Source organism: Neltuma alba, unplaced genomic scaffold (assembly GCF_004799145.2).
Source record: "Neltuma alba isolate B1F8T4 unplaced genomic scaffold, ASM479914v2 tig00011035_pilon, whole genome shotgun sequence".
NCBI classification, from domain to species: domain Eukaryota; kingdom Viridiplantae; phylum Streptophyta; class Magnoliopsida; order Fabales; family Fabaceae; genus Neltuma; species Neltuma alba.
Window position 1 is genome coordinate 230400 of NW_021635786.1, and position 26870 is coordinate 257269.

The 26870-nt window shown below is 33.8% G+C and overlaps 1 long non-coding RNA gene across 1 annotated transcript; it reads left to right on the forward strand.

The window, feature by feature from the left end:
* The first annotated feature begins 6854 nt into the window (after window positions 1-6854).
* On the forward strand, window positions 6855-9178 carry LOC114760900 (uncharacterized). Its single transcript, XR_003742099.1, has 3 exons — window positions 6855-7020; window positions 7129-7988; window positions 8689-9178. It is a non-coding gene; the product is annotated as an uncharacterized LOC114760900 (long non-coding RNA).
* Window positions 9179-26870: the final 17692 nt, after the last annotated feature.

The window sequence follows — 26870 nt, forward strand, 5'->3', positions numbered from 1 at the left end:
GGGAGGGAGGGGTATTTATAGAAAACAAGACTGAATATGGGCTGTTAATCTTAAAAATACGTGGCTTGATCTGGACCATCCATTTTCTCTTTTAATCTTATGGTGACAAGTGTCCTATGACATCATGCTTACCTCATCATGATGACATCATGCTTACATCATCAATCCACATGTCCACAACACAACCGTACAGGTGTCTTGCATCCGGTCGTACATGTGTCTTACGTCCCACTGTACACGTAATACATTCTTTTCCTATCTAACCGTACACTTGTCTCTTCTATATTCCTTCATTATTTTGGCATTAAAATAGGAAGGAAATTAATATAAAAATCGTGCAAAATACAACTCTTAGATATTTCTCAGCCTATCTTATCATTCTATACCGTATAGGGTACTTTTTCGGACCCTGACTTACCCGGAACCACTAGGACATGTTCTGGCATCATTTTCTCACCTCAAATAAATCCACATGGCATTATATAACATGTCTAAAGAGGGAGTGATGATGCTTTTCCCTTGTTCTTCCATTAAAATAATTAAAGTAATTAATCATATTTATTTTGGAGTGAACTTGACCGAATTCTTTCTACCGATCTATAACTCTGAGAATCTGTCTCTAGGTACCAATACTATTTATTCATCACAGGGAATTCCTCTAATTTTTCTTAAGTCCAAAGTCAACATGTAGACCTTTGACTTTGACTTTTCTCGGATAGGTATAAATAGGCTTTAAATTCCATTAAAGCCAACCTCTTCACTTTCTGGGGACGAAATCATTTTTAAAATATATGATAATTCCTCACGTATGGTTTCCCTATTTTGTCTGATTATCTGAGACCTCCCTATACTTTAAATAATTTATTTTTGAAAATATTTCAAATCAGTCAAAACCTGGGAATTCCGCAAATTCCTTCTAGGGGCATTTTCTTCATTTTTAACCTCATACAAACCTCTGAACCTTATTCCTATTTGTCTAAAATTTTTCTGAAGTGTTCAGGCCTTAACCTACCATTTCCCATTTTTTAGGCTTTTTTTGGGATTTTTGGACATGATTTCTATTTTTGCCCTTACCAGCCCGAAAATTGGCAAAATTATAATTTTGCCCCTGGTTTGGCTTAACCTCATAATTCACCTTATTGAGGCCTCCAACGTAACATTTGGCTATATTTATCTCTATTTCTCATTCTTTGGCCTTAAGACTTCACCCAAGTCTCCAACTTCCTCTTTTCTCAGTCCTGGAAAACTTTTTCTTTGCGATTCAATCCCTAGGAATCCCTCTGTCCTTCCAGGGAATCTCTAGGACTCTTGCTAAAAAAGGCCTAGTAGCCTGCCAGTTTTAGGCTAATTCTGATACTTCTAGGTCTAAAATTCGGGATGCGACAACGGTTTTCATACAACTGCTACCAATGTCTAGAGCCAAAATTTCATTTAGTAGGAGTGAAAAGATTTAGAAAGGCGCCAAAATGTGTAGGAATTAAAGAACTGCTATAAATTTTGAAATTTGGGTCAAAAATTGGTGCCATAAAATGGCAGCTTTTTTGAAGAAACGCTACCAATGTTGTTTTTTTAAAAAAAAAACACACATCTACATATTTAATATAGTTTATATTTTCTTAAGTAATTATATTTTTAATATATAAATTTTTATATTTACATTTAATGCATTATGTAGTGACTATGAAATTATGAAATGAAATATTAATAAATTTTGAAATGACCAAATATTTTTAAAATTTTAAATAATAATTTATAATATGTAGCCAGGTAGAAAATATAGAGATGGAGGATATGAGTTTGTAGGTATAGAAAATATTGACATCCTCCAATAGGAAAAAAGTACCTAAATGAAACAAAATAAGAAAATGATATCAGCAAAAAATATTTAAAGATAGAACAATAAAATTTTAAATTAATAAGAACACTTAAAATATATGATAACAGATCAGAGAAGGAGAAGACACATAGAGGAAGTTGATAGAAGTGGTTAGGAAATATGGAAAGAGTAAGGGGAGAAGGGATATTTATAGAAAGCAAAATGTATTTTGTAGCGGTTGCTTTCATAGTTTGTAGCGGTTTTATGATGTTAGTAGCAATGTGTATTTGTAATGGTTTTGTTGATGTTTAAAACAGTTTTTGTAATTTTGTAGTTGTTGTCATATTTATAGTTGTTTTATGAAACCAGCTATAAATGAAGGCAGTGATGTTTTTCAAAAACAAAAAATTAAATTGTGACAGTACTTGAAAACATAATGTGTGTAAGATGAATAGTTGAAAATTTTATTTGTGATCACTTTGCCTGAAAATAAAAATTAAGCAAAAAGCTGGTAATTAATATAATAAAATTATATATAAAAAAAAGTGCACCTAACAATGGTTAAATTATCATCTCCTTTGGAAAAGAAGTTTTCAAAATTTATTAGTTGGAAGGGCTCACTATCGTAACTAATGTCACCCCATGAAGGTGTTATATTTGTCCAAGGACACTTGAATAGAGTCATGGTCAAGAGCCCTTGGTAATTTAATTTGACAATGTCAATCAGCTTTCAATAGTAGGAGACACCTCCAAATCGCATGTCACCATCACTACTGCTAGCATAACTCCTCATCCTAAATGTATTGAAAACTCTAGAATTTTGTGGTAGCAAACCTTGATCATGTTTAACCATACAGAACTTGAACCCATTAACATTATATGTAGTAAATCTTCTTGCATGTTCAAACAGACTAAATGCAAGAACTTTGAGTTTAGAAGTGTGAGAGTTGTCATCATTACATATTTGACAGGTAAACCAATTGGGAAATTCTCTATGGACTTTTTTATCAACCTTAGCCAATGTTTGTTTGTAGACTTGTAGCTGCCACATGACTTCTAGACTCTATAAATAAGGGTACTTTTGTAAAAGAGTGAAAGATAAAGAAATTAAAAATTTAAAAAGACTAGAGGAAGAGTTCAACTTGACTACAATTTATCCAAACATGTCTATGTGCCTGCAACATCTCAATAGGATTAAGTTTGATGTGCTCGAATGCTCCAATTGGTTTCCTAATAGGAGGCAAGAGATTGCTTGATGTGGAAAGAGCAGCAAGACAATCGTCAACTCAAGGTGGTCGACTAAAAATATGTCACAATATCATCAAAGTATCATGAACAGAAAGTTAGGACATTATCTTCAAAATAATCTTCTGCAATTGAGCACTCTGGCCATGCCTTATTCCTAATATAGGATTTGATTTTTCCTAAGTACCTGCGTGTTTAATGTCAAGATATGCATGTTAAGTGTGGACAAATAATTGTGTAATTGAACCTAGAGGCGCCAACTTGGTGCCAATTTTGTCACGGTTTTTTTGACCATGACCACTACAAATGTCCGCCACAAACGTATCAATGAGCAAACTATTGCAATTTTGTAGCGGTTTACCTTGAAACTGCTACAAAATCATCATTTTGTAGCAGTAATCTTTAACTATTACGAAGAAACAGTTGCGAATTGACTATTTTTTTTGGCAGTGTATAGAGGTTCTTCTTCCAGATTTGTTCCATTATGCACTGCCCCCTTCATGTTGGCTTAATTTCTTCTTCTCCACCTAGCATGATCTCTCTTTTTCTCTCTTTCTCTCTCAGACTAGAGTCGCAACTCTTCATGCCCTCGTCAAAGCTGCCTCCCGTCGGCTCTCTCTCTCTCTCTCTCTCATGGATTTGGGTAGTTAATTTTTCTTTATATAGTTTTTGTTTTAAAGTATGGATTTGAGTTTTTGAAGAAGATGGTTGCAGAAGAAATGGGTGAATCTTTTTTCAGATGGTATAAATATGAGTCATTGTTGATATTATAAATCCACCCCATACCAACTTGTGGTTATGAAAGACCTGCATGCTAGGGAGTGTTTGAATTCATGATACTAACAAAGCTTTGCAATTCAATTTGCAAGTAGAATTACATGAATAAATGGTAGATTTGGAGCTCTAATTTTCTATTTGAGTTCTAACTGTTGCTGCCACTTTCGGTGGGTGTTCACTTTTTTTGTCTTTCTCTCATATTCCAAATTCTCCTTTTTGCCTTTGAACTCAGCATCCTTTCTCTTTCCACGGAGAGCTTGATGCAATATATGAGATCTGAATCATTTTCCTGCTTGCTGTAATGTGAAAATTAGTCAACCATTGTGCTCCTACCGTTGGTTTCTCGATGAGGAAAAGAGAAGGACAGAGGGGAATAAATATTTTTTTGATTGCTTATGTGAAATTCTAAATGCCTGCCAGAAGTTTATGAAAAAAAAAAATTATGCCTACCTGTTCTCTTATTTTAACGGACATTATAGGCTAGCAAGGGTTGGGAAAATTTGCGATAAAGTTAAAACATGAATTGTGAAATTGCACCACATAAAATATTAAAGTACTGGGTATACTTAAAAAAATAACATGAGAGTGTTGAGTGCACCTAAAAAATAAGGTCAAAGTATTAGGTGCACCTAAAAAATAAGATCAGAGTAATGGGTGCACTTTTACCCTTGATTTAACAGGGTGTTTGGATACAATAATGAGGAAAAACAGAAAGTCACTACAAATCCTCACTAAAACCTTTCAAAATGCTATTTCTTAAATTTATGAGATTCAAGAGATGTTTGTAATGGGATTGATACAATTAAAAGGGTTAAGGTGCAATTTTAACAACAAAGTTTACTCGAAAGAGCACTGGGCACCATAAAGTTTATTTGGGTGCAAAAATATACATGAAGTTGTCAAAAGGGAGCATCTAGCACCATGCCGTTAACGTCTGTCAGTTTACCATTAGAGGGGCCCAGAAAGTCAGTTTTAAGGTGCATTTTTAACAACAAAGTTTGCATCAAGGGGCATTAGGCACCATGAAATTTACTTGGATGTAAAAATATACATGAACTTTGTAAAAGGAAAAAATAACAAAATTCTTCAACCTCCATAAACATCCATTAATTTTATTCTTTTTGGTCTCACCAAATGTTATATTTTCTCTCTATAAATTTCCACTTCCAAGTCGATCCATCTTTCTCTCATCATAGTCAACACACACACTCTCTCTGTCATGTTGTTTTTTGAGTCTTCAAGCCTTTTATATGTATTTAAGCAAAACACATCTTTCCCTTCTAGGATATGATGTTCATTACTTGCACTCGAGTACTACCTCTAGTCCTTAATATAGGATCCAATGGACTAATTTGAGGAGATTAAAATAAATAAATAAATTACTTTAAATATTATATTATGTGTTTTGCTTAAATACATATAAAAGGTTTGGAGGCTAAGAAAACGACATGACAGAGAGAGTATGCATGTTGACTATGATGAGAGAAAGATGGATCGACTTGGAAGTGAAAATTGATGGAGAGAAAATATAGCATTTGGTGAGTTCCAAAAGAATAAAATTAATAGATGTTTATGGAAGTTGAAGAATTTTGTTATTTTTTTCCTTTTACAAAGTTCATGTATATTTTTACACCCAAGTAAATTTCATGGTGCCTAATGCCCCTTGATGCAAACTTTGTTGTTAAAAATACACCTTAAAACTGACTTTCTGGGCCCCTCTAACAGTAAACTGACAGACGTTAACGGCATGGTGCCAGATGCTCCCTTTTGACAACTTCATGTATATTTTTGCATGCAAATAAACTTTATGGTGCCCAGTACTCTTTCGGGTAAACTTTGTTGTTAAAATTGCACCTTAACCCTAATTAAAAATATAATAAATAGTAAATGAAAAATAATAAATTATTTATTTTATATTGATGAGTAATAAATAGAATTGGTGGGTCGAGTAAAAGGACCTCACATTCATTTTAAACAAAATCGATTATTAAATTTTGTAGATAAAAAAATCATAGGAAGAATCAATATATATAAATACTCTTCCACCAAGCCGGCTCGAATATGGCTTATTCTCAGCTTTAGATACATATTACTGTTCACAAGCCACTTTAGGTTTATCTCGGGCTTCGTTTGAGCTGATTTTAGTTAATGTCATACTTTGGGCTCCGCATTCAGCCCATATGTTTCTAAAAAGCTTTCTACCAATTCAAATTTCAAAATTCCCAAGCCTCCCGCCGTGTGGCAACTTCGGTTTTGTACTTCTCCCCATCGCCTACCTCAGATGCGATAACCTTCCTATCTGCCTTCTATGATTTTTTCTTCTTCACCGTCTTCTTTCATGCTCGCCGATGAATCCGTGCTTCCATCTTAAGCATTCAGCAAGGCATTTGTACTCTCTGCTCTTCCTCTAATTTTCTTCATCTCTTCCATCTCCCTCTCACTATTGCTTCTGCTTCTCCCCTGATCTTCTTTTAAATTTATCTCGTAGATCCCCATTACCGATAATCTTTTATGTAGATATGTGTGAACGGTGGGGAGATATTGCGATCATGCTAGCACCGAAGAAGCAACGGCACCAGCCACGATGAGGATTCTGACCATGCCCTCGCCCTCTTTCTTTGTGGCAAGAGAACGATACCTAAAACACAGAACACCCGAAAAAAAAAAAAAAATCTAGATGCATGTCTCAGAAGAAGAACCGACCTGCTTTAAATGCGAGGAGAGCAGATGGGAAGAGGTTGAAGGTAGGGAACAAGATGCTTAGATATGAGAGACTTCCAATGGTCGCCCTTTCATTCCATTCCCCACAACTACGGAGGAATGTAACCACAATAGAACCACTGTTGTTATGATCAAGAACATTCCATATCACTTTCAGCACCTGTTCTCTCCTTCTTCGCCTTTTATTTTTCTCCCCGGCCCATCCTCTATCTTGTGTTTGTGCGTTATATATAACTGTTCACCTTCTGACTAATACGGTTCTCTGTGCCATGGGGATTGTCAAGTCTAAAAGATCTGATATCGATGTTGGACAAGCACTGCTCCCAGCAAAATCAAAGCTCTCAACGGGCATCTTCTCTCTCCATGTATGATTTTGTCTCTCTACCAATGGGTTACAGGTAAGTGCAAACATGCCATGCTGTGTGCCAGGGATAATAATGAAGATCCTCTTTGATTGTGAGGTATGGGGTTTATTATTAAAAACTAAAATGATGAGGTTTTGAGTCTAAGGATTGACTTACTTATAACAGCATGTAAAAACTAAAATGATGTTCATTATTTTTTAGCAGGATGGCAAAGGTTCTGCATATCCTGAGCTCAAACGAAGTAGAGATATTATCCATAAAGGTTGATGAGATCCAGCTGAAGCTAAAACGAACGGGCAAGATGAGAAGGCTGAGGTACTGGTTTGATTGCTTCTGTATTTTCTCATAACAAGCATGTATATTCACTCAAATAAAGTGTAGTTTTTAGCTGCTGCGTATATAATCTGTGTTCTTGGACTACTTTATATGCACTTCATAATGAACATCTGGATTTACACTTATAATAATCAATTTAAGTGACATTATTATAATATGCTGATCCTTATAAACAAATGGGTAATGCTCCATCATCACTTTCCCAAGTGTATATACACAGTAGGAAGGACATGAAAACTTCGCATTCTTGATCTGCTAGAGTCAAGAAAAAGACCATAGCATTAATAACAATAGTAATCCAATTCATTCTAACATAAACTCAAAATATAAGAAGCAATGTTCACCATAAAACTTCAATTATATCATCACTTATCAGAATATGCAAAAGTTATCTCATGAAGTTTTCATTCCATGCAATGTTAAAAATTCACACATTTCTTTTCGAATTAAAAAAAAGGATATCAGATCATGTATAAATCAGTGGAAACACATTCAAATGCTTCTTTGCTGTCAAATACAAGCGTGAACTAACAAAGCACATGATTTTAAAAAAAAAAAAAAGGACAATATATTCTCATGCTCTGCCAAATGAGGCGTCGTAGAAGTTGCAGGTGGATGCTCTTTCTTCTGAATCTAAAGTGTTGTGAGAGATTTTGGCAGTCCAGAAGTAAATGCAAGGAGAATCACTTTTACATAAAATCAGAGATTTAGAGGATGACTTTTCTGAGGTATTGTCTCTTTCCTCTGCTACTTATAGATTTCTGTATCAGTTTTCTCTTCCTTCTTTTCTGTTTCACAGAGTTTAGTGTCACTTAACCATTAATTCTTAAACGTGCGTGCATCAGGAAAACAAATAACATGCTTTGATCGCAAGGCTGACTTTGATTTGTAGAAAGTTTGGGGAAGGACTGTTTTTAGAAGTTTCATTCAGGGGATATTTCATAATTACCAATTAATGACAAAAGGAAATAGAAATATTATTGGGTGATATTATAGGTATCTGTATGAAAGTAGATAAGAAAAGTTGTGTTTTTGCTGTCTGAAACTAATAATCTGGCCTGACCAAGTTAATATGTCATTGATTTACACAAATTGTTGAAAGTATACCCAGCTTTTGAATAAATTCTAATGTTATGTACATATATTGGCTATCTCATTCTTTCACTGCTTCTATATCTTTTAATTAGTACATCTCTCAGTTCCTGTGTTGCAAGCTAATAGCTTCTATATAAAATATGGTGTTTGTTGTTTTTTTTTTTCCCAGTGTGTTGTATCTGCCTATCTGGATCAATGAGTCAACACGAGAAGATTTTCGTTATTTATGTTCTATCTCAGAAAGGAAATATTGTGCCTACAAAACTTCCAATGTAGCCTTATGCATTTTTGATGCAATTAAGAGGCGTAAGGGGGTTTCTTTTTTTAATGCAGGCACAAGGAACTATAATCCATTGGAAGCTATTAGCTTTGTCTCTGGTATACCAGTGAAGCGGTGCATGGCAATATCAATGCCTGTAAAAGAGATAAATATGTTCCCCTGGCGATACGAGTGAGGAAATATTATGCAGAAGCTATCTTAGTGCAAGTTTCTTATTCCTATGTGCTATTGTTCATGCACGAAAAGTTGTCACCATTACGCCATCAACAGCCCTGTCTCTCAAAGATAAGAGTTATCTGCATCAAAGTACTGACCATTCTGTGCAGAACACATTGTTATGAGTACTATGTCCAGTATTTTTTTTTTATTGTTAGTATTAATCATGTGGATGTTATGAGACACGTCTCCCAGTGTAGCAATATCGTCAGTATGTATATATAATTAGTCAACTACAATGTCTGTATTATATGTTAATTTTTAAAGCTTCTTTATGAAAAAGAATGCGGACAAACAATGGGGAAGTTTTAAGTGAAGGCGTCATTTTCCCATTTAAGTCACTTTGGTAACATTTGTCTCTTAATTTGAATTCGTTGCACAATAGTATAAATCATTAAATGTAGAGGATCTTGATGTTTAAGGTTGGTAATTTCTATTGCACATCATGAATCAATAATAAAATATAACATCCCTGTTATGTGTTTTCCCGCACTTTAAGCACCTTGCAAGTGATGCTGCGTTTCTGTTCCTTTACATGGTGCTAATGATTGATGTTATTTTAGTATGGAATTCTTCAAATTTTATACCTGCTCTAATTTTTTCCTTGAATTATTTGGGGGATGTAAGGCCATAAAATATGTATCCTTGACTTGGGTAGGATTTAGAAAATCATAATGGTAAGTGGATGATTTGTTTTTTTTTTTTTTAACCAACGTGGATTATTTGTTTGTTGATGCAATATGATTATTTGTAATTTTATAACCATTGAAGCCCACGCCCTCATACGTTTCATGAGGAAGTAAGCTTTTTTTTTTTTTTTAATCTTGACATATAAAGAGGATTTTTTCCATTATTTTTTATCATTGAAAAAGAAGGTTATAGTTACTATTGAATAAATCTTCTATGTGAGTTAGGAGCATGATAGGATGGAAAATATTTTTACATAATTTTGGGATGGTTGTTAAAAATCAACTATTATTGGAAGATGTAGGAATTTACACTCAATATGATATCTAAATGTTAACCGGAAGCAGAGAGTCATAAAAGATAAAGTTTTTTTTTTTTTTGGGGACCAGCCATAAAAGATAAAGTTGAATTCATAACTATGATTGGAGGCTAAAATGTCATGACTCTTATCAATTAACAGTAGGAAATAATTTATATTAATTTGTACATGATACAAATGTAATGAAACAAATGTGATCACTTAACTAAAGCTTAGAGATTGTGCTTAGAAATTTTCATATCTTCATTTTTTATGTGTCATGAATTCATGAAATATCATGAATTATGATATATTTATGTGTAGTAAAAGGTGAGTTTTTTTTTTATAAAATAAAATAAAAAAATTTCAAATTACAAGCTCTCCGCGCATTGCGTGGGAAGCACATGCTAGTTACCTTTAGTAGAGCATGATAATGCTCAAATTTAATTTAATACTATTAAATATTTAATAATTATATAAAAATGAATGTATAAGTAGTAACTTAAGTCTATGGTATATGGTAATTTGTTGGGTTAGGTGTTGATAAAAATCAAGACTTCATAGTGCGCGCGCACACACACATATATAGATGGTGATATGAGTTTGATTTTTAAATATATTGTACACATCCTGTGTTTCTTGTTTTAGGTTCTCGAATCCTTTTCAAAAATTTGCTCTACAGCCATTCCCATGAGTAAATTGAGCTTGTCCCCCAATCAAACACCTGATTATGAAGAGAATACACAAAAATATTCTGTTTAATCTAAATATAGAGATTAGATAACTAATTTATAGATTTAAAAAATCAAATTATTTATTAGTGAAAACATGTATATTGATTTTTCAAAGTACTATTTTTTTGACTTCATAAAAAAGTACTCTTTTAATCATTTGATTTTGAAAAATAATTCTTAAATAAAAAAATACCTTTAATATCTATAATCAGTAAAAAAAATTAAAAAAAATTTGAGATAAAGTGAATTAAACTTTCATATTTTAAGATCGAAAAAAATTCATGTACAAACTCTTACGTTTAGCACAACTAGCCATTAAGAAGGAAGAAAATGTTATATCATAATTATTCTTACTCTCTTTTTTCCCTCTCTGTATGTAATTAAGTATCTGTACATGTATACAAAAAAAATTCCATTGTCCCATTGATAAAACGTTTACAACAAAAGTACACATTAGGAATTGCTTAACATGGAACACAAATTTTATATAAGAGCTCTAGTCAAAAGGATGAATGCGAAGATCATGTTCGCTTGCCATGGCCATTCCAGTTGAGAGACATGTTGGACACATAACCTGCCATCCAAATTGAGCATTAGTTATCAATTGACTCAACAACTACAACATGGTTGACCAAGTCCAGCTCCGAAAAAACACTGATATGGATTTATATATTGTATATTGACACAACATGATATGAGAATATAATAAATTTTTAAATTTTTTTTATGCAAATGGTGATCGGGTTGAGTTAAAAAACAATTTGTTTACAGTTAGGAAATATCCTACTTTGGTTTTTTTGGCCTTGTAATATTGGGATGTATACGAAGACATGTATATGCAAATCTACTCATAAAGTATTCACAAACGTGCATCTAGCACCATAAACTTGGATGCAAAAATACATATGAGCTTTTCCAAGTTGAAAAAAATATCACAAGGGTAAATTTAACCTAATATCTGTTATTTTTTCAAACAGATAATGTCACATCTTGGATTTTGGGCATAAAAGTACTGAAATTAGGCTGAATTAGGAGGCTACCAGACCCCTTATGACAAGAGTTCCAGAGATTCCCTGGAAGGATAAAGGGATTCCTAGGGACTAAATCGCAAAGAGAAAGCTTTCTGAGACTGAGAAAAGAGAAAGTTAGAGACTCAGAAGAAGTCTCGAGGTTTAGGAATGAGAAATAGAGATGAATGTAGGCCAATAGTTATGTTAGAGGCCTCAATGAGGTGACTTTTGAAGTTAAGCCAAACCGGGGGCAAAATTGTAATTTTACAAAGTTTTAGGCTAGTAAAGGCAAAAAATGGAAATTATACCCGAAAATCCCAGAAAATGGAAAATAGTATGTTAAGGCCTGAACACTTTAGAAAAATTCCAGAAAAATAGGAATAAGGTTCAGAGGCCTGTATGAGGCTAAAAATGACAAAAATGCCCCTAAAAGGAAATTATGGAATTCCCAGAGTTTTGACTGAATTGGAATACTATTTAAAATGAATTATTTAAAGTATAGGGAGGCCTCAGATAATTGGAAGAAAATATGAGAAAATACTTGAGGAATTATCACAGGTTTTAAAAATAATTCCATCCTCAGAAAGTGAAGAGGTTGGCTTTAATAGAATTTAAATCCTATTTACATACTATCCGGGGAAAGTCAAGGTCAAATGTTTAGAGGTTGACTTTTGACTTAAGAAAAATTAGAGGAATTCCTTGTGATAAATAAATAGTATTGGTACCCGGAGATAGATTCTCAGAGTTGTGGACCGGTAGAAAGAATTCGGTCAAGATCACTCCGAAATAAATATTATTAATTATTTTTAATTATTTTAATAGAAGAACAAGGGAAGAGCATCACTCTATCTTTGTGCATATTATATAATGCCATGTGAATTTATTTGAGGAGAGAAAATGGTACCAGAACATGTTCCAGTAGTCCTGGATAAGTCAGGGCCTGAAAAAGTACTCTATACGATACATAATGGCAAGATAGGTGGAGGAATGCCTAAGGGTGGTATTTTGTATGAATTTTATATTAATTTCCTCCCTATTTTAATGCCTTAATGATGAAGGCAAAAGGAAGAGACAAGTGTACGGTTTGATGGGAAAAGAAGGTATTACGTGTACGGCTGGATGCAAGACACGTGTATGGCTAAGTTAAAAGCATGTGGATTGATGATGTAAGCATGATGTCATCATGATGAGGTAAGCATGATGTCATAGGACACTTGTCACCATAAGATTAAAAGAGAAAATGGACGATTCAAATCAAGCCACACATTTTTAAGATCAACGGCCTAGATTCAGTCTTATTTCTTATAACTACCCCTCCCCTCCCTCTCATTTCATCCTAAGCCATAGAAACCTTAGGGAAGCTCTAGCAAAATGGTTTCTAGAGAGGGAAAGAAGAGGGAGAAAGAAAGGCTAAGTGGTCCTATGCAAGATCAAGCTCTGAAACAAGGTATGTTCATGGTTTTTTATGTAGTTTTTACTACTCTTGTTGTTGTTGAACTTGGTTATGGATTTTAATGATTTTTGGGAGCTTGAAACCCTTAGGGAAGGTGCTGCATGAAATTTTTAAGTGTGAGGGAGGATGAAATTGATGTTAGAATAATGTTTAAAGGCTTGAAAGGAACATGAATCAAGTAGTTTTATGCTGAAATTGGTTGAATTTCATGATTGTGTAACTTGAGAAAATATTTCGGCCAGACCTAGTTCTTGTGCCTAGGATGTGATTTTGATGATTTGATGCTTTCAATGTGTTTAAAATGAAAAATTGTATATGGATAAGATGAAAGAATGAAGTTGGAAGCATTGGAATCAAAACTAGAAATTAAGTGGCAGATTTTGGTTTTGGCCTAGAACTAGGGGAAGGAGTTGGATTTCAATCAATCTAAACTCATATTTGGATTCTTTGGGAAAAATTTTGTAGGATTGGCCTAGGGGAACAATTTTTACAAAGCTAGAACACTACATTATAAATTAAGGAAAAAAGGATTAAGTTTAAGGACATAAGTCTTCCATGTTGTGTAATTCTTAGTCCTAATGAGTAATGTGACCCTGGTGGCTGTGATTAGGACCTTGAGGCATCCAAGACAAAGTTTATATGTGGTTGAGGAAGCAACTTTAATGGTTGGAAACAAAAAGGGAGTAAGAAGAAAGCTTAAGGACACAAGGTAGCGAACTTGACCTTACTCTTTTGTGCTTGGTATTTGCTTGCATGTATGGCATATTTCTATGTTATATGATTTTATGAATTCATGTGTTGTGATTATGAATGTGTTTGAAATATGCCATAGGCCTATGTGTTTTATAATAAATGCATGATGATTTCTAAACACGTCATTATGTTATAAAGATGCTAAGTTGCAAGCATGTTATAAATGTCAAGCTTGCCATATATGTTTGGGTGGTTATTGTTTGCTGCTGAGATTCCCTAGAATCTCACCCCTCCCTAACCCACCATTTAGATCAAGTATGATGGACAATGATTGCATGAAGGAGAGCATGAGAAGGAAGGAGAAGAAAGTGGAGAATTATTCATGTTAATGATTGAAGCTATTGGTTAATGTATAATTGTCCTATTGTGTAAATTATGTATATGAATGTCAATGATGTAATGTATTTTTTTAGAATGTTTATGGCATGAATGGAAAGGTATAAGAATGAATGGGAAATGATAGGGCCAAGTTATGCATGCCAAAACAATAAAAAGGATTAAAGCAAGAATTGTCTAATGAATAAAACGTAGGTGCGGGAGTAGTTAACTTCCAGCTCCAGTTTAACCTATCAAATGAAAGAGTTAAGCCATCAAGTTTGGCAGACATGTTGTAGATATCCCAAGCTTTAAAATGATAGGTAGAACACCTCAATTGGATTTGTACACAATGAGATACGAATTTTCAAAATTGAGGCATGGAATCTGAAAGTTCCAAAATTTACCAAATGAATAGTAATCCAAATAATTATGTTGAAATTTTAAATTCACGGGCTTGTGTCGAGATCCGCTTGAACCATAACGCTTATGACTGTATACTCTGAGGGGTTAAAGGAAGGATGTTTCAGATAACACTGTGAAATCCACCTACAAAAAGTAATAGACATTAGGTTAAATTAACTTTCATGGCATTTTCACCTCATTTGGAAAAGTTCACGTGTATTTTTACATTCAAGTAAAGTTGATGATACCAGGTGCACATTTGTAAATACTTTATGAGTAGATTTGTACCTTAATCCTTTTGTAGGCTATAAAAATTTGCAATCATATATAATTAGTAGCAAATTAAGCGACAGAAAATAAAGTCAGTAGTTCTAGGTGACAATCCTTGCCAGATCCAGAACATTTAGAACATCTCTCAGCTTTTGGAGGTGTTAAAGGCTGGTCTCTGCCATTGACTGTGGTTACCGGTTCAATCAGAACAAGTGATCCTGTGTTTGAACAGCGAGCACACGCAAGATATCCTGGAAAAAAAAAACAAAAACAAAAACAAAACAAAAGGTATAATGGAAGTGTCAACCTTCTCTGCAGTTAATTTCACAATACATCAAGACGTCACTGATATACCCACTTCATTGACTTTACAAAACATTGAAACATTATTAAAATCTCAACTTAATTGGTCATATAACAACCCAAACCATGAACAATCAGGTATAATGACTAAACGCACCAATGTTTATTAAGTGAGAGCATTCTATGTAACAATCCTAACAATATAAAGTAACACAAAATATGATATGTTTCACTTTGAAGCATAGATAGGGGATGACTCAGCATATGTGGAGTAACAATCTTGCTAGGCAATTTGGCAAAAACACAGGTCAGAAAGCCAACTCATTTATAGCTACATCAGAAGCAAACCTGAATTGAAACCAGAATCGCGCCAATCCTTACAATTAAAAAAATGGTGCGAATGTTGAATTTCTGCCGATCACAAAGTCCATCAGAGGTCAATGTAATTCAGCTGCCAAAACTACAGCGTTACCAATTTTTGTAAACATGATCAAATAGAAAATTGAAAAGAAAGCAGGAAACAGGAAAAGTTTGTGGAGGTTAAAATATAGAAGCTATTGAGTCTGACTGTAAGAGTGTTCAAGGCATTAAAAAGTCTTTCCCAACTATTAGTATGACTGGATCCCAATATTTATTAGATTAGAAATAAGGAATCCCACACCATTTGGTTCTATGATTTTTACTTTTCCCTCTTAATTGCAAAAGCGGAAGAGTCATTACCTCCTCAGCAAGACAAAGGAGTAAAAATGTGCACACACAAGAGAAGGTCGTCAACAAAAGAGTCACAAAAGCCCTACAGTCCATTATTAAGAAGTTCAATTCTAGAACGTGGATTCACACTATTCAAAGATCCGTCTAAAAACAAATCATACGTAGCTTTCGCTGGCCCCAAGGTTTCTGATAAACACAGAAAATTTATCTTTTAAGATATCTACTTTTTTTTTTTTTTTATCTTTGAAATTTTATTTAAAAGCACTGAGCATTAAAATAGATCACATTTAAGTTAAGAGCTGATTAGTGGCTGATTTGTTTTGATTTATTAGGTTCTAAATCTTCCCACCCTTTGATGGAGAACCGCAAACCAAAGTAAATCATCCTGGCAAACTGCCCGATGTTCTGAAGATCATGAGCAAGTACTGAAGTTGTAATCAAGAAAAATGTTGGCTAAAATGTGTCTCAGCTCAAAACGTGAAGACTTCAAGGTACCAGCAAGTTCAACTCTGAAAAGGGGATAGATTCAAGCTTGGATTAAATTAATTGGTACAAGATCAGATCAGAGGAATTTTATCACTAAAATGTTCAATGGCTGGCTGAAGGGCATTGTGTTGTACATGAGAAAATAGTCAAACAAGGGAAAGATTTGAAGGCAGGAAAAACTTAGTGTGCGCTTGCTTAATCTGTTTTCGTTTGCTATAAATTATTGTTCAACTTAGTTTCTAGGCTAACCCCAAATAGAGAGTAATTAAACCTAGAGCATACTTGTAATCCCATAGAAATACGAGGGCTTTATCTTTTTGGCTAAAATAGAAATACAATGGCTCACTTCTTTATTTCTCTGTGACACTCCCCAGGGTTGGGAAACTGTAGGCAAATTATATTGCAATTTATCCAGTTTAAAACCCTTCATTAATAATAATTTGTCTGAGCAGGAAAAAAACCTACCATTGCTGGTGAGTGAGTGAAAACCTTCAAATGTTCTGTCACTAAAGGGCAGTTGAAAAAATTAATTGGTTGTTAAGGTGCTAATATCTTGCTTTGCAATGAGACTGGGTTTAGGTCTTGTAGGCTGAAGCTGAAGTAAAATAAATGTCTACTCTCTCTTACTTAACTCTGAATTGTGCTTCCTAGTTAATTATATTAAGATTAAGAGACAATCAGCTCTTAATATAAAACACACACATTCCTTGAACTTAGAATATATAGAATTTCTCATTACTGTTTATAGACGCATGTGCTGTATTAAACATAAACTTTTTCGATACATTTATTTGAACAAAATTTACACGCATCTGGTAGAAATTTGGATAGAATTTCTTGTGAAAGGGGACCCTTTCAAAAATTCAACAACTACTACAAAGCATGGTCTATTCAAGAGGAGCTCTCCACGCCAACAGATAACAAAAAATATACACAAGAACGAATGTGCTATATATACATCGGGCCTACATGGAGCACCTAATATTTACAAAAATAAATCCATAAGTTTAAATTTACAATACTGAGTAGAAGTTGTCCATAATGGATCAACAAGCTTATGACTGAACAATATATAATAAAGCCCCGTATTGATTTTTTGCCGGAGATGTAGAGTTTACTGCAGTATTTAAAGCCAAAAATATTTTCCAGCGGATAACGTCCTATTTAGAAATTAATGAAATACCAAAAGAAATAAATTTAGCAGATATATGACTTTGTATACTAAAGACTTGAAAATTATTTTCAACTTCCAAAGTGAAGAAATCATGAACATAAGTGAGATTATGTAAAAGATTATTAAATGGACAAAATTAAATAAATGATAAAACAACTTGTTTATAAAAATCAATTCACGAAAATTGAAAAACTCATTTCCAAGTAGGATTTTCACTGCATAATGGATTGCAACAAGTATGAACACATAATCCATGAGGATGCATAATCAATTAAGTGTGAACTACAAAAACAAGCCTAGGCACATATAGTTCACAGTGATAAAATAACCAATCAAACATAATCCAGTCATGAAAACAAGTGTGAGAATGATGCCTATCAATATCAAATGTGAGTATTATGGTCACAAATAAGCTAGTTATATGTTAACCATGGTATGCTAAGGATTGCTACTACTGCTATTAACGACTAGCATTATATTCTATACTTAATCCTCTGAAAAATGTTTTGACGCTCGCCTGGAATCAAATTACTTTCATTCAATGAAATGATATCTCAAATTAAAAATTACAAATGACATCTCAAATTTTTTTTATCAATTCCACATCTATGCTACCTCCACCACTAAATCCTAAAGATTTATCACCTACACCTTCCACATCTATGCCTCTCTGGCACCAACTTCGACAGGGTTAGCTCCTCGTCCTTCATCATCTACGCCCCTCCATTACCAAAAGCAAGAGGTGCACCTCCTCCCCTGCCACATCTATAACCCCTCCATCATCAAGCTGGAGAGGTTTGCCTCCTCCTCCTCTCACATCTACGCCCTCTCCAACGCCAAGTTCGAGAGGTTCACTGCCTCTCCTGTCTCTATCTACCCCAGCTCAACCGCCTAGCACAACAAGTTCACCCATATCTATGCTACTTCCATTGACAAGCTTGAGAAGTTCACCTCTTTGCCCTACTACATCTGCACCACCTCCACTACCCAACCTTAGAGGTTCATCACTTGCACCATATGCAAAATCCTGAATTTTCAAACTTTAGGAGAACCAGAAAAATAAAATGATCAAAATTAATTAATGCCTCTAAAAATTGGAGAAAATTGCAACATCCCGAATTTTCTGACTCAGATGAGCAGAAAAGAAAAATTCATTAAAATTATTTAATAGCTCAATCACAATTGGGGAAAATTATGGAATATTGATTTCAATGTTTAGAAATATTTTGGAAAAGTTCATTCCCCAAAAAGTGGCTTAAATGATTTTAAAACTATTTTCATAGCAAAATGGGTTATTTTCTTAGAAAATACTTAGAGGTTTCTAATTAACTAGAAAATTTTAGGGAAATTATCTTATGAGGTAAAGAAGTTATTTGAGGCATAAAATCCTTAAAATGGATTAAGGATTAATTTCTGGAATGAAGAGATATTTTCTTGAAAAATTCAAGAAAAATAGTTGAGTTAATTTTTGACCCAAAATTTTTAGAGAAATTATTTTATAGGTCAAAGAAGCTAATGGAAAGGAAGATCCATATAAAACATGGTGGAATAATTTCTGGGTTTATCTCATTATTTCAGAATTATAGTGGAAGGATGACATTGAAAGAAAATAGAGTGTAAGGGCAAAATGGGCATTTCATTTCTACCCACATCCCCTTCACACGCATGCTACTTCCTTTATATCATCAGATCATTTTCACCATCGTCATTTCATTTCCGCGACCGTAGAGAGAGCACGAGAGAAGCAAAGCTCGACGGAACTGGAGGAGTGACCGGAGGTGGTATCCATTGCATGCAAGATTGGATCCTGAACAAGGTGAGCTACACGAGTTTATTGCTGTCTTCATTTTCTGGTTTTGGTTCACATTACCGGCGAAGTCGAGGAGAGAGAGAGAGATGAGCTTAGAGAGAGAAAATGAACCAGTGAAGAGATGGATCAATTAATGGATTCGAATTCTACGGGTAGATTGAAGTGTATGATACTTGTTTTTGAGCTTGAATGTCCCTTGCTTTGCCTCTGCATTCCTATTCGGTTTGTGAGTGTGTGTCCGAATCTGGGTGATGATTTTTCAAGGTCAAATGCTTGTCTGGTCCTCCGTGCTGTCAAGTTATGATGTTAGTGAGAGGTGGTAGTAGTTATATGTAGGTATGTATATATATAAGTATATATATACCTGAATGGTTGCTCTGTTTCTGTTGACCGAAACAGGGGTTAAATGTGTCTATGGTTGGTGTTGAATCTTAGTGGTTGAAGAGAGGAATATTACGGTATTGATGCATATGTATTTTCTGGTTGCATGTGACGTTGCTACTCTGTTTTGGGTTGTCTGAAACAGGACCTATATTTTCCATGTTGAAAGGAGTCGGCTAAAGTTTTAAAACACACACACATATAATGATTATGAGTGCACGGATCGAATGTTTGTGGAGCTTAAATTTATTGTGTGTTAAAGAAGTTGCTGAAGTAAAAGGGAGGAGAAGGACTTTCTCATATACATAGATATATGCATGTGCCGTGGGGCGCTTGGCATGTGAACCTGAATTGTTAGTTTAATTACACGGTAAGAGTTGATTACAGTTGGTCCTATACATAGGTGAGATATTGGGTTTAGGATAAATTAATTGGAAGTATGTTAATCTGGAAAAAATTCCAGATTTGTTAAGTTGTGTGTGTCTACGGGTATAGGTGCTTGGGATCTGAAAATAATTGAAGAAAGGCTGCAACCGTGGAGCATTGTTATCATAAGTGTTATATAAATATATATATATATATATTTATAGGCTAGGTGGTGGCCGAATATAAAGAGAAGAACCTGAAACTTATATATATGGGTGAAATGGATTGAGGCCGAGGGAGATTAAAGAAGAATGGAGGTATGGGTTCATAGAAGTGACATGTAAAAATGGAAGAAAAGTGAGTTAATTAGATAAGGAGTTATTGTTTGGTTTTGAATAAATATGAGCAAATGAAATGTTTAGAAGCTTATGGGAGAGAGAAAATGAGAAATCAAGAGAGGATGACAAGCTTGAATTATTGATGTCACATTGGTTTTGGTGTTCGAATTATAAAGAGATTAAGAATGGAATTAGAAGGAGAATAAAGGGATTAAAAATATGGTTTATAATCAGTTATGGTTTTAAGTTATTTAAATAGAGATTTCATATTGTTGATTTGAGGTTGTTACATTGAAAGGTGTACGTAAAAGATTTATCTTGAGGTTCAATTGATGAATTTAAATGAATTTAATAGAGCATTACGTAAAAGAACTTGAGGTGAATAAGGATAAGTATATATGTGTGTGTCGGCCAAAGTTGAAAAAGAAAGATTTGACATGAATTTGATTGTTTGAGGTTTGATTGAGGTTTCCAAGTGTTGGTTGGGAAATTCTAATTGGTAGATTAATAACTATGATATTTATAAATTAATTCAAATGTACACATTAGGAAATTTTTTAATGATATAGCCAATGGTTAATATGGGATAAAAGTTGTATTAATAGAATTTATGTGAATGGTTATTTGAGGACTATAAATTTAGAATTAAGGAGATTGAAGGATGTATAGAAGTTGAATTACTTAGTTTTCCTAGTTGGGTTTTGATATTTATTGTAACGTGTGTCTTGGTCAAAAATTAATTAAAATTAAGCTTACTTGATTGAGACTCAAGTAAGCAAACTTGTATATCAATGATTAGCATGGGTGGTGACCAGTTACTAAGTAAAGTAACCATTTGGGTTGAGATAAAGAGAGAAATCCTTCACAGTGAATATATTGGATAAGAAAATTGTCTAGGATGACCAACTATTATGTAAGGGTAGAATTTAAAGAAATTTGAAATTTAAAGAAGTTAGTTGATTTATAAATTATATTGGATGAAGCATTAATCTACCCTTACTAACATAATAGGTTTTGATGTTTGCAATTAAAAGCCCACCAAGGAAGCTAAAAGAAAGGAAGCAAGTAAGGTTTAATTTTGAAGTGGAAGGCTCAGGTAGTAGTTCTTTCCTACCTTACATTTATGTATGATTGCTGCATGTTTGTTTGTGCCATATTGCTATTAAAAAGGCATGAGAACATGTAATCTTAATTCCTTGCATGAGTTAATAGCTGTGATAACGTGCAGCTGATAGATATGGGGCCTTATGAGCCATTATTTAACAAGCATTATGTGCCATTACGAGCGCGGCCTTATGAGCCATTATTTATGCGGCCTTACGAGCCATTGTATGTCTGGCCTTATGTGCCAATGATTGCGCATTCAGCTAATCAATCTGACTATGTGTCATTGCACTTAAATGCTTTTTATGCATAGCTTGCAAGGTTATGTTCCATATGGTTTGTTTTGCATGCTTTATGTAATTTGCATATATGTTTGATGGAAATTACTACTACGAGGATTCTCCAAAATCTCACCCCTTTCCATGATGTACAGCAAGGGCAAGTAGCTCCAAGGGTAAAGAGGTTATAAGAGCTGAAGGTGGCCATTTATGAAGAGCAGGAATACCTGCTATTTTTGTACTTGTGAAATAATTATTTTGGTAGATAATTAACTGACTTATTAAATATTTAAGGGCAAGTAACCTCTACTTGCCTATGTATATACTATTTTGTATACTCCATAAGGAGGTATGTACTGTCGATGCACAGGTAAGGGTTATTGACCGAGATGACCAATATACATATATCTACCTAATATGTAGCATTATGTTATGTCTGTGCACCTACCTTATCAGTGATTGAGACAGGGTTCAAGTGTGTGAATCACTAGTCAGTATTCAATTAGTATATATATATTAAAAAAAAATTCTGTCTTTTTCCAAAATAGAACCCTGGCGTCTAGTGATTCACAGATGTTAAAATGACCCTCTTAGTATATAGGTAGTTAGGTGTTGCAAAAATCATGAAATAATATTTTGGAGACTTAGAATTTTATGAAGTTTATTCCTAAAAAATGGCTTAAATAATTTGAAAATTAATTTTGGAAATTAAAAGGCTTATTTTCTTGAAAATTCAAGAAAAAATAGCTAGAGGGTTATTTCTGAGTTGAGAATTTTAGGATAATTATTTTATGAGATAAAAAGGCTAATTGACATATAAAATCCTTAAAATGAATTAAGGATTAATTTACAGAATTAAGGGCTATTTTCTTAAAAAAATTTAAGAAAAATAGTTAGGAGCTTATTTTTGACTCGAAATTATTTTATGGGTCACAGAAGTTAATGGAGAAAGAAAATCCATATAAGATATTGGGGATTAATTCCTAGATTTGTTCTCTAATTTCAGAAAACAGAAGGAAGGACGAGCTAGGAAATGAGAAAGGTTACACGGTCAAGGGGGTCTTTTCCACATTCTTCCACCCATTTAAACCATCTGAATTATCTCTCCTCCATTTTTCAGTTTTCACCGCTGCCTTGACCTGAAACGGAGAGAGAGAAAGTCGAGAGAAACGAGAGAGAGTGATCGGAGGGAATTTGGCAGATGCAATATTGGGTGCTGACTAAGGCAAGTGTCTAGGTTCATAGTCTATCTCTATTTTCTGGATTTGATGAGTAGTTTGCGTGATGATGATGATAGAAAATTTAACTCTAGTGAGAGAAAGTCAAGGAACAAGTGAAATAATGTGAGTGGAGCGTAGAATAAAGTTTATGCACATGGAATGTGGAGTTGCATGTTGATTTTTGCTGTTGAATGTTGAGTTAACTCCTCTGTTTTTCAAGGCCGAAACAGGGGTGAAGAAAGCACTTAAAATGACTTTGGATTTTATTGCTGTTCGGGTGTCGGTCCTATGGAATTTGAAGGAGAAGAAGTGTGGTGTTAATAGATGAATAGTTTCTGGTTACATAATTATAATATGCAAATTTTGATAGCTTATTTGTGGCTGTTTGAAGTGGGAAATTTGGGGGTTATACAAGTGAACATAGGAAGTGATTGTTGTGTGTGCTAACCGTGGTTGTTGATGAGTGTTAATATAATTATTGAATCTGAAATTGTTTTCCGGGGGGGAGGTTAATCCGTGCGGTTTAATAGAAAGAATGAATAAAACATAAAAAATAATTATGTAAATGCGTGGCTGGGTGTGTGCCGTGGGGTCTCTGGTATGTGTTTGTGTTGACCGAGGTATTTAGAGGTATAATTAAATTTGGAAATTCTATATTAAACACTTTAAGTCACTTTAGAGTTTATAGGAAGGAAAGTTTAAATTAATGAAGATGATCTAAGCGTTAATAATAAGCTGAAAAGATAATTCTAGACCTAGAAAGATTAATTGAATGTTTTTGGGAGTTAGATAATAACTAGGAAAGCGAATCGAAATAAGAGTTTAATTTGATTTTGTTAATCTGTGAGTTTTGAATCTGAAATTTTATTTCAAGAAGGAAGATAGTTGTTGGAAGTTGAAGAGGATAGGATTGGAAAAGCATCGATGATTTAGGTATGTAGTTAAATACTAATTACTAAAAAGGATATTGTAAATAGGATTGAAATTATTATTGCAGGTTTTAAGAGAAGATTAATTAATGAATTGGGGCTGATAATCAAGAAGGTACATAAATCTGGAAAATTTGAGATTAAATGCCTTAAGTTGTTTTAGAACTTACAAGAAAGATGGTTTGAATTAAAGTAGATTAAGTGTTGTAACTGAATAGACATATAGAAGCTCATAAGAGTTTTAGAATTTCTTAAGAAAGGTTGTTTGAGGAAAGTTAAATTAAAATTGAAGGGATTAGATATTTAGATGTTTGAAGTTAGACATAAATTAATTTTAGGAAAAGTGATTTTCGTGAACTTAAGAGACAGAGATATAAGGGAACAAACTAGTAGTTACAAAATAGATATAATGGGGAGTTTTAAAAAGTGAATGATTGAGGTAGAATTAAAGTTTATGGCTGTTTGGTGGTCAAATAAGCTTAAGTTAGTTATTTGCTTAAGAAATGTTAAGTTAAGATTTAAGAGATTAAGAATGATGTTCATTTAGTTATGAAGAATATATATGGGTGCATGGGAATTTTCCTAAATTAAAAGAAGCTATATAGAGGATTGTGAGGGTTTAAGATTCTATACATATATTAGCGCATGTATTTGGGTGTGTGTCTTAGCCAAATCGGTAAAAGAAGTAGAGTGGAATCTTAATTGATTTGATTTTAATGAGATTAAATGTGTAGGTTTGGGGGACTCATTATTTGACCTAAACCATAATAGATAAAAATGATGTTTTTGACTAAGATGATTAGTTACTGAGTAGGATAAGTGATTGAAATTATGAAGAGAAGGAAAAACATTTCAAAAGGCATATTATGAATTTGAAAAATTGTCCGAGATGACCAACTACTAAGTAAGGGTATAATTTAAAAAAATTTGATATTTAAATTTAAAGAAATTTTGGGATTCAAAGAAAGTTATTTAACTTATAAATTATAATTGGATTAAGCATTGATTTACCTTTACTAATATGATCGGTTTTGATATATATTCAAGCCCACTGAGAAAACTAAAGAAAAAGAATCTGTAAGGTTTGAGTTGGAAGGAACTATTTGTGCTATGCATGATAACATGTAATCTTTTTTTTTTTTGGCACAGACTATTTAGCCATGGCTATGAGTAGCTAATAGATATGGGGCAATTTCTGCCAAATTATCTACGCATTAAAATATATCAGCTTGTCTAGCTATAAATTGCACATAAATGCTTAATTGTAAAGCTTGCATGGTTGTGTTCCATTTTGGCTTGTATTATATGCGTTATGTGGTTTGTCTAATTGTTCGATGGAAATTACTAATATGGGATTTTACAGAATCCCACTCTTCCTTCCATGCTATATAGCAACAGCAAGTAATTTCAAGGAGAAAGAGGTTGTGTAGGAAGATGGTGGGCAGTGAGAAAGCCAAGAAGCTTTTTGTATATATGTAATAGTATATATTTAGATAGCTTATTTATATATATATATATATATATATATATTAGTTATTTTGTCCAGTAGCTATTACTTGTCATATATACATATACACACACAGTTATATATTCTTTTGTATCCTTCATAAGGAGGTAAGCACGTTGCCGGGTGTAGGTAAGTGCCATTAGCCGAGATGGCAACTATGCTTACATATACTATGATATATATATATATATATATATATATCTTAGATGAATTTATATTAAGGAGATTTGGGGTTCAGTTTGAGTTAAATTGACCCCGGGATACAATATTATTAAGTGATAGATGGGGTTAAATAGGTGAATCACTAGTTGGGCTTTTCTAGAAATTATGAATTTTACTAGTAAATTTCAATGTTTTTCACAGGTTCGAATCCTGTGTTGGAATATATATCTTGAAAAGCTTTCATGTTTTTAAAAGAAGTCCAGGAATTTCCCAGGTTTTGGACCGCATTTATTTTTATTGATCTTTTTAGTAAATAAGAGGTTTTACACCATCAACATCTATGACCTCTCCACCACCATCACCTAAAATTTCAACTCGTCCCCTTTCAACAATTACACCCCTTCCACCGCCAACAATGAGAGGAACACCTCCTCTGTCCAAATCTATGCCACTACCATTGCCAAGCCTAAGAGGTTAGCCTCCTCTTCCAAGCACATCTTTAACATCTTCACCACCAAAACTTCACCTTCCGTATCAATGAACTCTCCAGCACCAATAACTACTCCTACTTCAACATCTACACATCCTCCACCACTTAGTCCTATAGGTTCATCACCCATACTATCTGCACCCATGCCACCTCCTCCACCAAGCATGAGACGCTCACCACCTCCCCTATCCACATCTTTACACCCTCTAGCACTTAGCCTAAGAGGCCTAGTTCCTCCCCCCATTCACATATATGCCACTGTCACTGCCTAGGTTAAGAAGTCATTCACCTCCCACATCTACATCTATGACCCTCCATCGTCGAGTCAAAGTGATTCATCTCCTCCTTGGTCAATATCTACGCACCCTCCACCTAACACTCCACCCCCACCGTCCTCAAATTCAAAATTCTTGGCATTTATCTTTGCAAATGATCAAACCCCTCACTCAGTCTTATGCACTCTACACCTGTATTTCTGTATACAAGTTTATTCACGACATAATCTTCCTTCCTCTACGACCTACCAAACAAACTCGCATATCTCATGAAGCAAGTTTATCTTAACATTCATATTGCTTCTGATCATACAATAATATATTACGGTACAAGAATATGCTACATATCATACAATATGTTGGTTTGGAACAATGTACTATGAGTAAATATGGTTTTATTTAATGCTATGTCCAATGCAATCTGAATATGAATAATACATCCATTTAAAACATCAGTATTTTGCTTTTAATATTTTGTTGACGTGTTGTCTTTTTAATTTTTATATCACAATAGCACGGACTCAGATTACCCACACATGTATGAGATGTTTTTAGGACTA